Source organism: Theropithecus gelada, chromosome 1 (assembly GCF_003255815.1).
Source record: "Theropithecus gelada isolate Dixy chromosome 1, Tgel_1.0, whole genome shotgun sequence".
NCBI lineage: Eukaryota > Metazoa > Chordata > Mammalia > Primates > Cercopithecidae > Theropithecus > Theropithecus gelada.
In genome coordinates this window covers 162,384,400-162,400,015 of record NC_037668.1, presented here as the reverse complement: position 1 = coordinate 162,400,015, position 15,616 = coordinate 162,384,400, and the positions used below count along the sequence as shown (strand labels likewise).

Below are 15,616 nucleotides of genomic sequence, written 5' to 3'. Positions count from 1 at the left end.
TGAATGTTCTTTTCATGCCCACTAGCACAACATCCATTCTGCAGCTCATGGATCAAGAAATAATTTCAATTTTCAAGTCTTATTATTTAAGAAATAAATTTTGTTAGGCTACAGCTGCCATAGATAATGATTCTTCTGATGAACCTGGGCAAAGTAAATGCAAATCTTCTGGAAAGGATTCACCATTCTTGATGCCATTAAGAACATTTGTGATTCATGAGAGCTTAGAATATCAACATTAACAGGAGTTTGGAAAACGTTTTCAACCTCATGAATGACTGTGAGGAACTTAAGACTTCATTGGAGGAAGTGACTTCATATGTGGAAATAGCAAGATAACTGGAATTAGAAGTGGATCCTGAAGATCTAACTGAACTACTGTAAACTCATTTTAAAACCTGAATGTGGACATGAGTCCCCTATGGCTCCAGAGCTATCTTTTTGGTTGTGAAGTGAGGGTCAACCACGATTATCACTTTAAGGTGGATAATGATGAAAATGAGCACCAGCTATCTTTAATAAAGGTCAGTTTAGGGGCTGGTGCAAAGGATGAATTGCACATTTTTGAAGCAGAGGCAATGAATTATGAAGGCAGTCCAGTTAAAGTGACACTGTCACTTTGAAAATGTCTACACAGCCAATAGTTTCCTTTGGGGGCTTTGAAATCACACCAACAGTGGTCTTATGGCTGAAGTGTGATTCAGGGCCAGTGCATATTAGTGGACAACACTTAGGAGTAAGATGCGGAGTCAGAAGATGAAGAGGAGGAGGATGTGAAACTCTTAAGCATATCTGGAAAGCAGTCTGCCCCTGGAGGTGGTAGCAAGTTTCCACAGAAAAAAGTAAAACTTGCTGCTGATGCAAATGATGATGATGATGAAGATGATGATGATTATTTTGATGATAAGGAAACTGAAGAAAAAGTGCCAGTGAAGAAATCTATATGAGATACTCCAACCAAAACTGCACAGAAGTTAAATCAGAATGGAAAGGACTCAAAACCATCATCAACACCAAGATCAAAAGGAAAAGAATCCTTCAAAAAACAGAAAAAAAACTCCTAAAACACAAAAAGGGCCTAGTTCTGTAGAAGACATTAAAGCAAAAATGTGGGTCCCCATTCCAAGATGGCTGAATAGGAATAGCTCTGGTCTGCAGCTCCCAGCGGGATCAACGCAGAAGATGGTGATTTCTGTGTTTTCAACTGAGGTACCTGGTTCATCTCATTGGGACTGGTTGGACAGTGGGTGCAGCCCATGGAGGGTGAACGAAAGCAGGGCGAGGCATTGCCTCACTCAGGAAGTGCAAGGGGTCAGGGGATTTCCCTTTCCTAGCTGAGGGAAGCCGTGACAGACTGTACCTGGAAAATCGGGACACTCCCGCCCAAATACTGTGCTTTTCCAATGGTCTTAGCAAATGGCACACCAGGAGATTATATCCCATGCCTGGCTCAGTGAGTCTCACACCCATGGAGCCTTGCTCACTGCTAGCACAGCATTCTGAGATTGGCCTGTGAGTCAGCAGCCTGGCAGGGGGAGGGGCATCCACCATTGCTGAGGCTTGGGTAGGGAGACAAAGTGGCCAGGGAAGCTGGTACTGGGCAGAGCCCACCACAGCTCTGCAAGGCCTGCTGCCTCTGTAGAGCCCATCCCTGGGGGCAGGGCATAGCTGAACAAAAGGCAGCAGAAACTTCTGCAGACTTAAATGTCCCTATCTGACAGCTCTGAAGAGAGCAGTGGTTCTCCCAGCATGGTGTTTGAGCTCTGAGAATGGACAGACTGCCTCCTGAAGTGGGTCCCTGACCCCTATGTAGCCTAACTGGGAGACACCTCCCTGTAGGGGCCAACTGACACCTCATACAGGCAGGTGCCCCTCTGGGATGAAGCTTCCAGGGGAAGGATCAGGCAGCAATAATTGCTGTTCTGCAATATGCTGTTCCACAGCCTCCACTGGTGATACCCAGGCAAACAGGGTCTAGAGTGGACCCCCAGCAAACTCCAACAGACCTGCAGCTGAGGGACCTGACTCTTAGAAGGAAAACTAACAAACAGAAAGGAATAGCATCAACATCAACAGAAAAGACTTCCACATCAAAACCCCATCTGTAGGTCACCAGCATCAAAGACCAAAGGTAGATAAAACCACAAAGATGGGGAGAAACCAGAGCAGAAAAGCTGAAAATTCTACAAACCAGAGCACCTCTTCTCCAAAGGATCACAGCTCCTCACCAGCAACAGAAAAAGGCTGGGTGGAGAATGACTTTGATGAGCTGACAGAAGTAGGTTTCAGAAGGTCGGCAATAACAAACTTCTCTGAGCTAAAGGAGGATATTCAGAGCCATTGGAAGGAAGCTAAAAACATTGAAAAAAGATTAGACAAATGGCTAACTAGAATAAACAGTGTACAGAAGACCTTAAAAGACCTGATGGAGCTGAAAACCATGGCACGAGAACTACATGATGCATGCAAAAGCTTCAATAGCCGGTTTGATCAAGTGGAAGAAAGGGTATCAGTGATTGAAGATCAAATTAATGAAATTAAGTGAGAGGAGAAGTTTAGAGAAAAAAGAGTAAAAAGAAATGAACAAAACCTCCAAGAAACGTGGGACTATGTGAAAAGACCAAATCTATGTTTGATTGGTGTTTCTGAAAGTGATGGGGAGAATGGAACCAAGTTGGAAAACACTCTTCAGGGTATTATCCAGGAGAACTTCCCCAACCTAGCAAGGCAAGCCAACATTCAAATTCAGGAAATACAAAGAATACCACAAAGATACTCCTCGAGAAGAGCAACCCCAAGACACAAAATTGTCAGATTCACCAAGGTTGAAATGAAGGAAAAAGTGTTAAGCACAGCCAGAGAGAAAGTTTGGGTTACCCACAAATGGAAGCCCATCAGACTAACAGTAGATCTCTTGGCAGAAACTCTACAAGCCAGAAGAGAGTGGGGGCCAATATTCAACATTCATAAAGAAAAGAATTTTCAACCCAGAATTTCATATCCAGCCAAACTAAGTTTCATAAATGAAGGAGAAATAAAATCCTTTACGGAAAAGCAAATGCTGAGAGATTTTGTCACCACCAGGCCTGCCTTACAAGAGCTCCTGAAAGAAGCACTAAAGATAGAAAGGAACAACCAGGACCAGCGACTGCAAAAACATGCCAAATTGTAAAGACCATCCTTGTTAGCAAGAAACTGCATCAACTAACAGGCAAAATAACCAGCTAACGTCATAATGACAGGATCAAATTCACACATAAGAGTATTAACCTTAAATGTAAATGGGCTAAATGCTCCCATTAATTAAAGACACAGACTGGCAAACTGGATAAAGAGTCAAGACCTGTTAGTGTGCAGTATTCAGGAGACCCATCTCATGAGCAGAGACACACATAGGCTCAAAATAAAGGGATGGAGGAAGATCTACCAAGCAAATGGAAAGCAAAAAAAAAAAAAAAAAAAAAAAAAGGCAGGGGTTGCAATCCTAGTCTCTGGTAAAACAGACTTTAAACCAACAAAGGTCAAAAGAGACAAAGAAGGCTGTTATGTAATGGTAAAGGGATCAATTCAACAAGAAGAGCTAACTATTCTAAATACATATGCACTCAATACAGGAGCACAGAGATTCATAAAGCAAGTTCTTAGAGACCTACAAAGAGACTTAGACTCCCACACAATAATAATGGGAGACGTTAACACCCCACTGTCAACATTAGACAGATCAATGAGACAGAAGGTTAACAAGGATATGCAGGACTTGAACTCAGCTCTGCACCAAGCATACCTAATAGACATCTACAGAACTCTCCACCCCAAATCAAGAGAATATACATTCTTCTCAACACCACATTGCACTTATTCCAAAATTGACCACATAGTTGGAAGTAAAGCACTTCTCAGCAAATGTAAAAGAATAGAAATCACAAGAAACTGTCTCTCAAACCACAGTGCAATCAAATTAGAACTTAGGATTAAGAAACTCACTCAAAACTGCACAACTAAATGGGAAATGAACAACCTGCTCCTGAATGACTACTGGGTAAATAACAAAATGAAGGCAGAAATCAAGATATTCTTTGAAACCAATGAGAACAAAGACACAACGTACCATAATCTCTGGGACACATTTAAAGCAGTGTGTAGAGGGAAATTTATAGCACTAAACGCCAACAAGAGAAAGCAGGAAAAATCTAAAATCAATACCCTAACATCACAATTAAAAGAACTAGAGAAACAAGAGCAAACAAATTCAAAAGCTAGCAGAAGGCAAGAAATAACTAAGATCAGAGCAGAACTGAAGGAGATAGAGACACAAAAAATCCTTCAAAAAATCAATGAATCCAGGAGCTGATTTACTGAAAAGATCAACAAAATTGATAGACTGCTAGCAAGACTAATAAAGAAGAAAAGAGAGAAGAATCAAATAGATACAATAAAAAATGATAAAGGGGATACCACCACTGATCCCACAGAAATACAAACTACCATCAGAGAATACTATAAACACCTTTATGCAAATAAACTGGAAAATCTAGAAGAAGTGGATAAATTCCTGGACACATACACCCTCCCAAGACTAAACCAGGAAGAAGTTGAATCTCTGAATAGACCAATAACAGGCTCTGAAATTGAGGCAGTAATTAATAGCCTACCAACCAAAAAAAGTCTAGGACTGGACGGATTCACAGCCGAATTCTACCAGAGGAGCTGATACCATTTCTTCTGAAACTATTCCAATCAATAGAAAAAGAGGGAATCCTCCCTAATTCATTTTATGAGTCCAGCGTCATCCTGATACCAAAGCCTGGCAGAGACACAACAAAAAAAAGAGAGCTTTAGACCAATATCCCTGATCAACATTGGTGCAAAAATCCTCAATAAAACACTGGCAAACCGAATCCAGCAGCACATCAAAAAGCTTATCCACCATGATCAAGTCAGCTTCATCCCTGGGATGCAAGGCTGGTTCAACATACTCAAATCCATAAACATAATCCACCACATAAAGAGAACCAAGGACAAAAACCACATGATTATCTCAATAGACGCAGAAAAGGCCTTTGACAAAATTCAACAGCTCTTCATGCTAAAAATTCTCAATAAACTAGGTATTGATGTAACATATCTCAAAATGATAAGAGCTATTTATGACAAACCCACAGCCAATATCATACTGAATGGGCAAAACCCGGAAGCACTCCCTTTGAAAACTGGCACAAGACAGGGATGCCCTCTCTCACCACTCCTGTTCAAGATGGTGTTGGACATTCTGGCCAGGGCAATCAGGCAAGAGAAAGAAATAAAGGGTATTCATTTAGGAAAAGAGGAAGTCAAATTGTCCCTGTTTGCAGATGACATGATTGCATATTTAGAAAACCCCATTATCTCAGCCCAAAATCTCCTTAAGCTGATAAGCAACTTCAGCAATATCTCAGGATACAAAATCAATATGCAAAAATCACAAGCATTCCTATACACCAATAAGAGACAGCAAGCCAAGTCATGAGTGAACTCCCATTCACAATTGCTTCAAAGAGAATAAAATACCTAGGAATCCAACTTACAAGGGATGTGAAGGACCTCTTCAAGGAGAAACACAAAGCACTGCTCAACGAAATAAAAGAGGACACAAACAAATGGAAGAACATTCCATGCTCATGGATAGGAAGAATCAATATAGTGAAAATGGCCATACTGCCCAAGGTAATTTATAGATTCAATGACATCCCCATCAAGCTACCAATGACTTTCTTCACAGAATTGGAAAAACCTACTTTAAAGTTCATATGGAACCAAAAAGTACCCACATTGCCAAGACAATTCTAAGCAAAAAGAACAAAGCTGGAGGCATCACACTACCTGACTTCAAACTATGCTACAAGGCTACAGTAACAAAAACAGCATGGTATTGGTACCAAAACAGAGAGATAGACCAATGGAACGGAACGGAGCCCTCAGAAATAACACCACACAGCTACAACCATCTTTGACAAACCTGACAAAAACAAGCAATGGGAAAGGATTCCCCCATTTAATAAATGGTGCTGAGAAAACTGGCTAGCCATAGGTACAAAGCTGAAACTGGATCCCTTCCTTGCTCCTTATACAAAAATTAATTCAAGATTGATTAAAGACTGCCAAGACCAGCTAGGCTGGGGAGACCCTAACCCAGTGGCACTAGAGGAATTAAACACACACACACAGAAATATAGAGGTGTGGAGTGGGAAATCAGGGGTCCCACAGCCTTCAGAGCTGAGAGCCTCGAACAGAGATTTACCCATGTATTTATTAACAGTAAACCCATGATAAGCATTGTTTGTATAGATTATAGATTAACTAAAAGTATTCCTTACAGGAAACAAAGGGATAGGCCAAAATAAAGGGATGGGTTTGGCTAGTTATCTGCAGCAGCAGCATGTCCTTAAGGCACAGATTGCTCACGCTATTGTTTGTGGTTTAAGAATGCCTTTAAGCGATTTTCTGCCCTGGATGGGTCAAGTGTTCCTTGCCCTCATTCTGGTAAACCCACAACCTTCCAGCTTGGGTGTCATAACCATCATGAACATGTCAGAGAGCTGCAGAGATTTTGTTTATGGCCAGTTTTGGGGCCAGTTTATGGCCAGATTTTGAGGGGGTCTGTTCCCAACATGTCCCCCTTCTTTGATTTGCAAAGCGATAAAAGAAAAGGCAACTTTGTCACGGTGAGCTACTTCTTCCAGGAGTCAGGATCCACATCTGCAGACTATACAAAGACAAACAACACAGATTAAAAGCACAATTATTATTGAAACCACAGCGCTTCCAAGTGTTTCTATCCATTTTAATGGATTACTAGCTGCTAATCTGTCTGCAGCTTCCTCAAGCACTCCAGTTCCTGGCATTAATGTCAGGTGTTCCTGGGATGTTTTAAATATTTGTTCTTTAATTTTGCAATATCCAAAAACAAGCTTGTAGAGTGTCCTTCTAGATGCTTTTTTATTCTTTCCCAAATTTGGTCTTATTAAGAGTTATTAACAGTTTCCACAAATCCTTACGTTTAGCTCCTATGAAGGGTCATATCATTTGAGGCTGAGGTGCCACTATACTGCCATGGTTCCAGATAATAGGAACTTTTGCCGTACTTATTATTTCTACCATCTGACCATTTTGTTCAGACCAGCTGAACCTAGTGTGGCCATGGCAGGCAGACTAAGAGGTGCAATTCAAGCTAAACATCCCCTTGGGGTCCAATCAATAATGATTCCATAGGAATCATTGAGCAGCACCTCTGCCTGTTCTGCAATGCAATCTTCCTAAAGAAGTATGTTCATTTTTTCTAACTGGGTCCAATCCTGTTTACAAACAGGTTTTTGAGGGCAGTATACCTCAATTATAGGAGCAGATTTATTATGGCAAATACTGAGATCGGAAAGCATGTGTAACTGTGTCATAGGGTGATTACAGCCCGGGATTGTTGCCAGCCAAGATTGATAAATATGCCCAATAAGTATAATTCTTCTCTGTGTCAGCCCTTGTTGAAGGAATACTCACTGCAGTGGTGATCATCGCTATCAGAGCTACCATTAAATTACTCATTGTGACTGGTTGTCCTGCTTTCCCTAGGTTTTCTTCTGCCATCAGTGACAGCATCTTGATCTGTCCCCAGGTGGGTGGCTGTGTTCAACAAGTGTTGCTTGTGACAGTTGGGGTCCTCATCAGCATCAATCTTGACATGGCTGCAACTGAGGGGTCCTCGGAATCCTCCTGGAATCTCTTCCTCAGCATTTGGCTCATGATAAGGTTTCAGGTGTCTTGATGGTATCCAAATCACCTGTTGATTCAGTCCTGGAAAAACACAAGCATAACCTCTACCCCAAGTTATTATTTTACCTATTTCCTAACTTTTTGTCATTGGATCTTTCCACCAAATCAGTTGTTCTGCTTCTGTCTTTGCAGTTGGTTTCTGTAGATACTGTTCAGCTGCTGATAACACCTGGCCTTTGGGCAGGCTTGAAAATTTTAAAGTTAATAATGCTAGATTCAATTGTGTATCTGCTGTCCCATAATCCCTGCTTCTCCCCTTTTTTTGTTTTTGTTACCAGTTATTCATCTGTATGAAATGACAACTGAGCATTTTTAATTAACTGTGTGGAATGAACCACGTATGAAGAATCAGAAATCACATTAATAGGCATATTAAAAGCAGTCAATACTTCAATTACAGCTACAAGCTCCGCTTTTCAACTGAAGTAGAGGGCGTCTGGAAAACTTTATCTTTTGATCCAGAATAAGAAGCTTTACCATTACTAGACCCATCTGTGAAACAATGAAAATGCTTAGCAGGCTGCAGGTTGTTTACTGCAGGAATTGTAAGTGCAAACCATTCTCAGTCTTGATCAGCTAAAGGGATAGTAAAGAAACAGTCTTTTACATCTATGACTAGTAAAGGCCAATTTTTTGGAATTATAGCAGGAGAAGGCAATCCTGGCTGTAATGCTCCCACAGGTTGTATAACTGAATTGATGATTCTTAAGTCAGTTAACATTCTCCATTTACCTGACTTTTTCTTAATTACGAAAACTGGAGGATTCCAAGGGGAAAATGTTGGAGCTACATGTCCATTTTCTAATTGTTCTGTAACTAATTCCTCTAAAGCCTTCAGTTTCTCTTTACTTAGCGGCCATTGTTCTATCCAAATTGGCTTATCTGTTAACCATTTTAAAGGTATAGATTCTGGAGACTTAACAATGGCCGCCATCAAAAATGATATCCTAAACCTTGGCGTGAACTTTGTCTCTCCCCTTGAAGCAGTTCCTTTAAACCTTGCAAATTTTTTCCTAGTCCCATACCAGGGACATACCCCATTTCATGCATCATATGTTGACTTTGAGGGCTATATAATTGTTCTGGAATTAGAACTTGTGCTCCCCATTGTTGTAATAAATCTCTCCCCCATAAATTTATAGTTACAGATGTTATAATTGGTTGAATAGTCCCAGGTTGTCTATCGGGCCCTTCACAATGCAAAATATAACTCCTTTGATATACTTCAGGGGCTTTACCAACTCCAACTATGTTAAATTGAGTGGGTTGAATTGGCCATGTGGACAGCCAGTGTAGTAGAGAAATGACTGAAATGTCCACTCCTGTATCTACCAAACCTTTAAATTTCTTTCCCTGAATAGTTATTTCACAGGTAGGATGTTTATCAGTAATTTGATTCACCCAATAAGCTGCTTTACCTTGTTTATTTGTGCTTCCAAATCTTCCTGTTCATTTAATTTCACTTTTCCCCTTTCCCACATATGACACAATCAGTAGTTGTGCTGTGTGCTTTCCTGGCTCTGCTTTCCAGGGAACAGAAATAGACATAACAATGTCAATTTCCCCACTGTAATCTGAATCAATGACTCCTGTATGTATCTGTACCCCTTTTACATTTAAACTAGACCTTCCTGGAAGTAATACTATCATCCCTGCTGGCAAGGGTCCACAGATTCCTGTTGGTGTTGGGAACAGGCCCCCCAAAATCTGCTCATAAACTGACCCCAAAACTGGCCATAAACAAAATCTCTGCAGCATTGTGACATGTTCATGATGGCCGTAACGCCTGCTGAAGGGTTGTGGGTTTACCAGAATGAGGGCAAGGAACACCTGCACCGCCCAGGGTGGAAAACCACTTAAAGGCATTCTTAAGCCACAAACAATAGCATGAGCGATCTGTGCCTTAAGGACATGCTCCTGCTGCAGTTCACTAGCCCAACCTATTCCTTTAATTTGGCCCATCCCTTCATTTCCTATAAGGGATACTTCTAGTTGATTTAATATCTAGAGAAACAATGCTAATGACTGGCTTGCTGTTAATAAATACATGGGTAAATCTCTGTTTGGGGCTTTCAGCTCTGAAGGCTGTGAGACCCCTGATTTCCCACTTCACACCTCTATATTTCTGTGTGTGTGTCTTTAATTCCTCTAGCGCCACTGGGTTAGGGTCTCCCCGACCAAGCTAGACTCGGCATGTTGGGACCTTTTGCGGGAGTTCCCCAGGCAGAAGGCTCACAGCTTTTGTGCAGGATAAATTTACTGCAGCACCGCCGGCTGTGGTGGGCGACAGATATTGTACAGGGGTGAAGGAACCACCTGAGCCGGAAATGCTCCAGTTTGGAATGGGGCCTGACACAGGCCCCTCATGGCATTTCCCGAAATTGGGATCCCTTCTTTATCAAACTTAGAGTGACACTGGTTAGCCCAATGTTTTCCTTTTTTACATATTGGACATATTTCAGACTCAGCAGTTTTCTTTTCTCCCCTATCTGGCAGCCTGACTCTCTGATTGTTTCCACATTCTTTTTTAGTATGAATAGCTTGTTTAAATTCTTTGAGTAATTTAAAAGGAAAAGGCTCAAATGTAGCTCTAATAGTTCCCTGTTGATCTTGGGGGTGTACCCTAACAGGGAACTGACAAGCCTCTAAATCACCCTCTCGTCTAGCTTGCTGAATTCCTGCCTTCTTCAAAAGAAGACATTTATGCAGCCAATAGACACATGAAACAATGCTCATCATCACTGGTCATCAGAGAAATGTATATCAAAACCACAATGAGATACCATCTCACGCCAGTTAGAATGGTAATCATTAAAAAGTCAGGAAACAACAGATGCTGGAGAGGTTGTGGAGAAATAGGAAAGCTTTTACACTGTTAGTGGGAGTGTAAACTAGCTCAACCATTGTGGGAGACAGTGTGGTGATTCCTCAAGGATCTAGAACTAGAAATACCATTTGACCCAGTGATCCCATTACTGGGTATATACCCAAAAGATTAGAAATCATGCTATTATAAAGACACATGCACACGTATGTTTATTGTGGCACTATTCACAATAGCAAAGACTTGGAACTAACCAAATGTCCATCAATGATAGACTGGATTAAGAAAATGTGGCACATATACACTGTGGAATACTATGCAGCCATAAAAAGGATGAGTTCATGTCCTTTGCAGGGACATGGAGGAAGCTGGAAACCATTATTCTGAGCAAACAATCACAAGGACAGAAAACCAAACACTGTATGTTCTCACTCATAGGTGGGAATTGAGCAGTGAGAACACTTGGACAAAGGGTGGGGGAACATCACACGTGGGGGCCTGTTGTGGGGTGGGGGGCTGGGGGAGGGATAGCATTAAGAGAAATACCTAATGTAAATGACAAGTTAATGGGTGCAGCAAACCAACATGGCACATGTGTACCTATGTAACAAACCTGCACATTGTGCACATGTACCCTAGAACTTAAAGTATAATAATAATAATAATAAAAAAGCAAAATGCAAGCAAGTATAGGAAAAGGTGGTTCTCTTCCCAAAGTGGAAGCCAAGTTCATCCATTATGTGAAGAATTGCTTCTGGATGACTGACCAGGACGTTATTTAAGATCTCTGGCAGTGGAGGAAGTCTCTTTAAGAAAATAGTTTAAACAATGTGTTAAAAAATTTTCATCTTATTTCATTTCTGTAACAGTTGATATCTGACTATCCTTTTTCTAATGTAAAGTGAGAACACTTCCTCCTGTGTTTGATAACTGTTGTCCAGATTCCATTGCCAAGAATGTGTTGTCTAAAATGCCTATTCAGTTTTTAAAGATGGAACTCCACCCTTTGCTTGGTTTTAAGGATACTTCATCCATTCAGGTTTTTTTTTTTTTAAATGCTGAGTTTTATTTCACGTGTATATTTTTGTCTCCCCACCATTTCCATATCTGACCAATGCTACTCTATATCCTATCATAACATTCCATATATACTTAAAACCACCACCCTGATCAGTCAGCAGCCATCAACATCAGTGCAAAACTCATCAGCAAAAAGATTACAACTTGCTGAAGACTCAGACAATCATTAGCATTTTTAGCGATAAAGTATTTTAAATTAAGTTAAGGTATATACATTGATGTTTTAGACATACTGCTATGGTACACTCAATAGACTATAGTATAGTGTAAACACAACTTTTATATGCACTGGGAAACCAGAAAATTTGTGTGTCTTACTTTACTGTGATATTTGCTACATTGTGGTGATCTGGAACCAAATCTGCACTATCTTCAAGATATGCTTGTATTTTATTTTGCTTTTTATTATTCAGTTTGATATATTTTAAAATGTCTCCTGTCATTGGTTTTTGGACCCATGTATTATTTAGTACTGTGTTGTTTAATTTCCAAATACCTAGAAATTTTTTAGCTACATTGCTATTGGTTTCTATTTAATTATGTCACTGCATGAGAACATACTCTGTATGATTTCAGTCATTTGAAACTTATTGATTCTTATTTTATGAACCAGTACATAGTCTATTTTGATTAATGCTCCATGTGTACTTGAGGAAAAAATGGTATTCTGTAATTGTTCTATAAATGAAAACTAGGTCAGTGGGCTTATAGTATTGCTTAAGTCTTCTGTGTCATACTGATTTTCTGTTAACTTGTTTTGTTAACTACAGACAGCCAGATCCTGAAAATTTCTCCACTTATGATTGTAGCAGTTTCTATATATTATCTATTTTTATATTTTCTATTTTATGCTTTATCTATTTTTTTATTCAGGTATTTTGAAGCTTCATTATGAGGTGTACATACATTTAAGATTGTTAAAAGTTCTCAAAAACTTTGGCCTTTTTATTATTACAGAACATACTGTTATGGACTAAATCTGTCCACCCCAAATTCATATATTGAAACCCTAACCCCCATTATGATGGTATCAGGAGGTGGGGTCTGCAGGATGTAATTAGGTCATGAGGGTGGAGCCTTCATGAATGGAATTAGTGCCCTTATAAAGAAGACCCCAGAACACACACCCACTCCCTTTTTGCCATGTGAGGATACTAGGAGAAGATAGCTGTCTATGAGCCAGGAAGCAGGCCCTCACAAGACACTGAACCATCCTGGACTTCCCAGCCTTCAAAACTGTGACAATGATTGTTATTTAAGCCACCCAGTCTATACTATTTTAGTTGTTACAGCCTAAGTACACTAAGACATATGCCTCTTTGTCTCTGATGAAACTCTTTGGCTTAAAGTCTATTTTATCTGGTGTTAATGTAGCTACACTGCCTTTTAACACATTTAGGATGTGCATGGTATTTCTATTTCCACTCTTTTAACCTGTCTGTGTCTTTATGCTTAATGTGTGTTTCTATCAGCAGCATATAGTTAGATCTTGATTTGTCATCCAGTCTTACAATCACTGCTTTTTATTTGGAGCATTAGTTCATTTACATTTAATGTATTTACTAATATGTTTATATCTATGTTTATTTTCTTTCTTTCTCTCTTTCTCTCTTTCTTTTCTTTTCTTTTCTTTCTTTTTTTTGATGGAGTCTTGCTCTGTCACCCAGGCTGGAGTGCAGGGGCACCATCTCAACTCACTGCAACCTCCACCTCCCAGGTTCAAGCGATTCTCCCACCTCAGTCTCTTGAGTAGCCGGAATTGCAGGTGCCCACCACCATGGCCTGGCTAATTTTTGTATTTTTAGTAGGGACAGGGTTTCACTATGTTGGCCAGGCTGTTCTCAAACTCCTGGCCTCAAATGATCCACACACCTCGGCCTCCTCAGGTGCTGTTATTACAAGCGTGAGCCACTGCACCCAGCCTCTATGTTTGTCTTCTATTTGTTGCATCTCTTCTTTTGTTCTTTCTTCTTTCCACTTTCGATTGATGTGGCTATTTCTTCGTATTCCATTTTATCTCATCTATTAACTTTTTTAGTGTCTCTTCATCTTTTAGTAGTTGCTTGAGAGATTATGATATGCATATTAAGTTACAATAGTCCATCATCAAAAAATGTTCCTCTACTTTGTGAATGGCATAAGAACCTTGTGACACTGTGTTTACATTCAACCCCTCCCACCCTTTATGGTCTTGTCATATATTTTACTTCTGGATGTAAATCACAAAATCTAGTGTTACTATTTTTACTTTAAATGGTTGATTGTCTCATAAAGAGATATTTTAGATGGTGGCAGGTATCTGTAAACTCAGCTACTTAGGAGGCTGAGGTGGGAAGATCACTTGAGGCCAGGAGTATCTGAGCCCACAGGGCATTAGTATTGTGCCTGTGAATAGCCACTGCATGCCAGCCTGGGCAACATGGAGAGATCTCTTCTTTAAAAAAATAAATAAATAGACAGATATGCTAGAGATAAGGTAGTCCTTTATATTTACCAATATATTTATCCTTTATTTCTTTTTAAAGATTCATACTTGTATCGGGCATTATATTCCTTCAGTTTGAAGAATTTTTCTTAGCAAATCTTATAGCGTAGATTTGTTTGATATAAATATTCCAATGTTTGTATGTATGAAATATCTTTATGTCATTTTTATTTTGAAGGATATTGTCACTGAATGTCGAATCCTAGGTCGAGAGTTTCTGTTTTCTTTCAGAATTTTAAGATGTCATTCCATTTGTCTCCTGGCTTCCATTGCTTCTAAAGAGAACTCAGTCATTTTTCTTAAAGTGTTTCCCCTATACGAAATGTGTCTTTTTTCTCTGACTGCTTTAAGTTTTGTTCTTTATATTTTATTTTCAAGAGTATAACTATTATGAGCCTATGCTTATGGCAGTTTTCTTTTCTTTTCCTTTTTCTTTTTTGTGAGACACAGTCTTGCTCCGTTGCCCAAGCTGGAGTGTAGTGGCATGATCTTGGCTCACTGCAACCTCTACCTCCCGGGTTCAAATGATTCTTGAACTGTGGTGTGCCCAGCTAATTTTTGTATTTTTAGGAGTGACAGGGTTTTACCATGTTGGCCAGGCCAGTCTCGAACTCCTGGCCTCAAGTGATTCACCCACCTCAGCCTCCCAAAGTGCTGGGATTACAAGCAGGAGCCATGTGCCTGGCCCTGAGCCTATGATAGTTTTCTTTGTATTTATTTTGCTTGGGATTTGCTGAACTTCTTAGATCTATAGGTTGATGGGTTTCATCAATTTAGAAAAATTTTCAGCTATTACCTCTTCAGATATTTCTTCCGCTCATTCTGTCTCTCCTCTCTTTTGTTATGCGATGTATGTATGTAGTATGTAATGTGATACATTTGTTAGATCACTTAATAATATCCCAGACCTTGAGTGCACTTTTCCATTTCTTAACAAAGATAACAAAGGTAAAAGTTTTTTCATCTTTGTAATTTAGTTTGGACTTCCATGGACCTACCTTCAAATTCACATGTTTTCAGTCTGCTGATAAGCCCATCAAATGATTTATCTCTGATATAATATTTATAATTTCTAGCATTTTTCTTTATGCTGTATTTTAAATTTTTATTTAAAAAACTTCTCGGCCGGGCGCGGTGGCTCAAGCCTGTAATCCCAGCACTTTGGGAGGCCGAGGCGGGTGGATCACAAGGTCAGGAGATCGAGACTATCCTGGCTAACATGGTGAAACCCCGTCTCTACTAAAAATACAAAAACCTAGCCGGGCGCGGTAGCGGGCGCCTGTAGTCCCAGCTACTTGGGAGGCTGAGGCGGGAGAATGGCGTGAACCCGGGGGGCGGAGCTTGCAGTGAGCCGAGATCGCGCCACTGTACTCCAGCCTGGGAGACACAGTGAGACTCCGTCTCAAAAAAAAAAAAAAAAAAA

At 40.1% G+C, this 15,616-nt stretch overlaps 1 pseudogene; it reads left to right on the top strand.

Moving 5' to 3' along the window:
• The first annotated feature begins 395 nt into the window (after positions 1-395).
• LOC112631375 lies at positions 396-11,440 on the top strand (annotated as a pseudogene).
• The last annotated feature ends 4,176 nt before the right edge of the window (positions 11,441-15,616 follow it).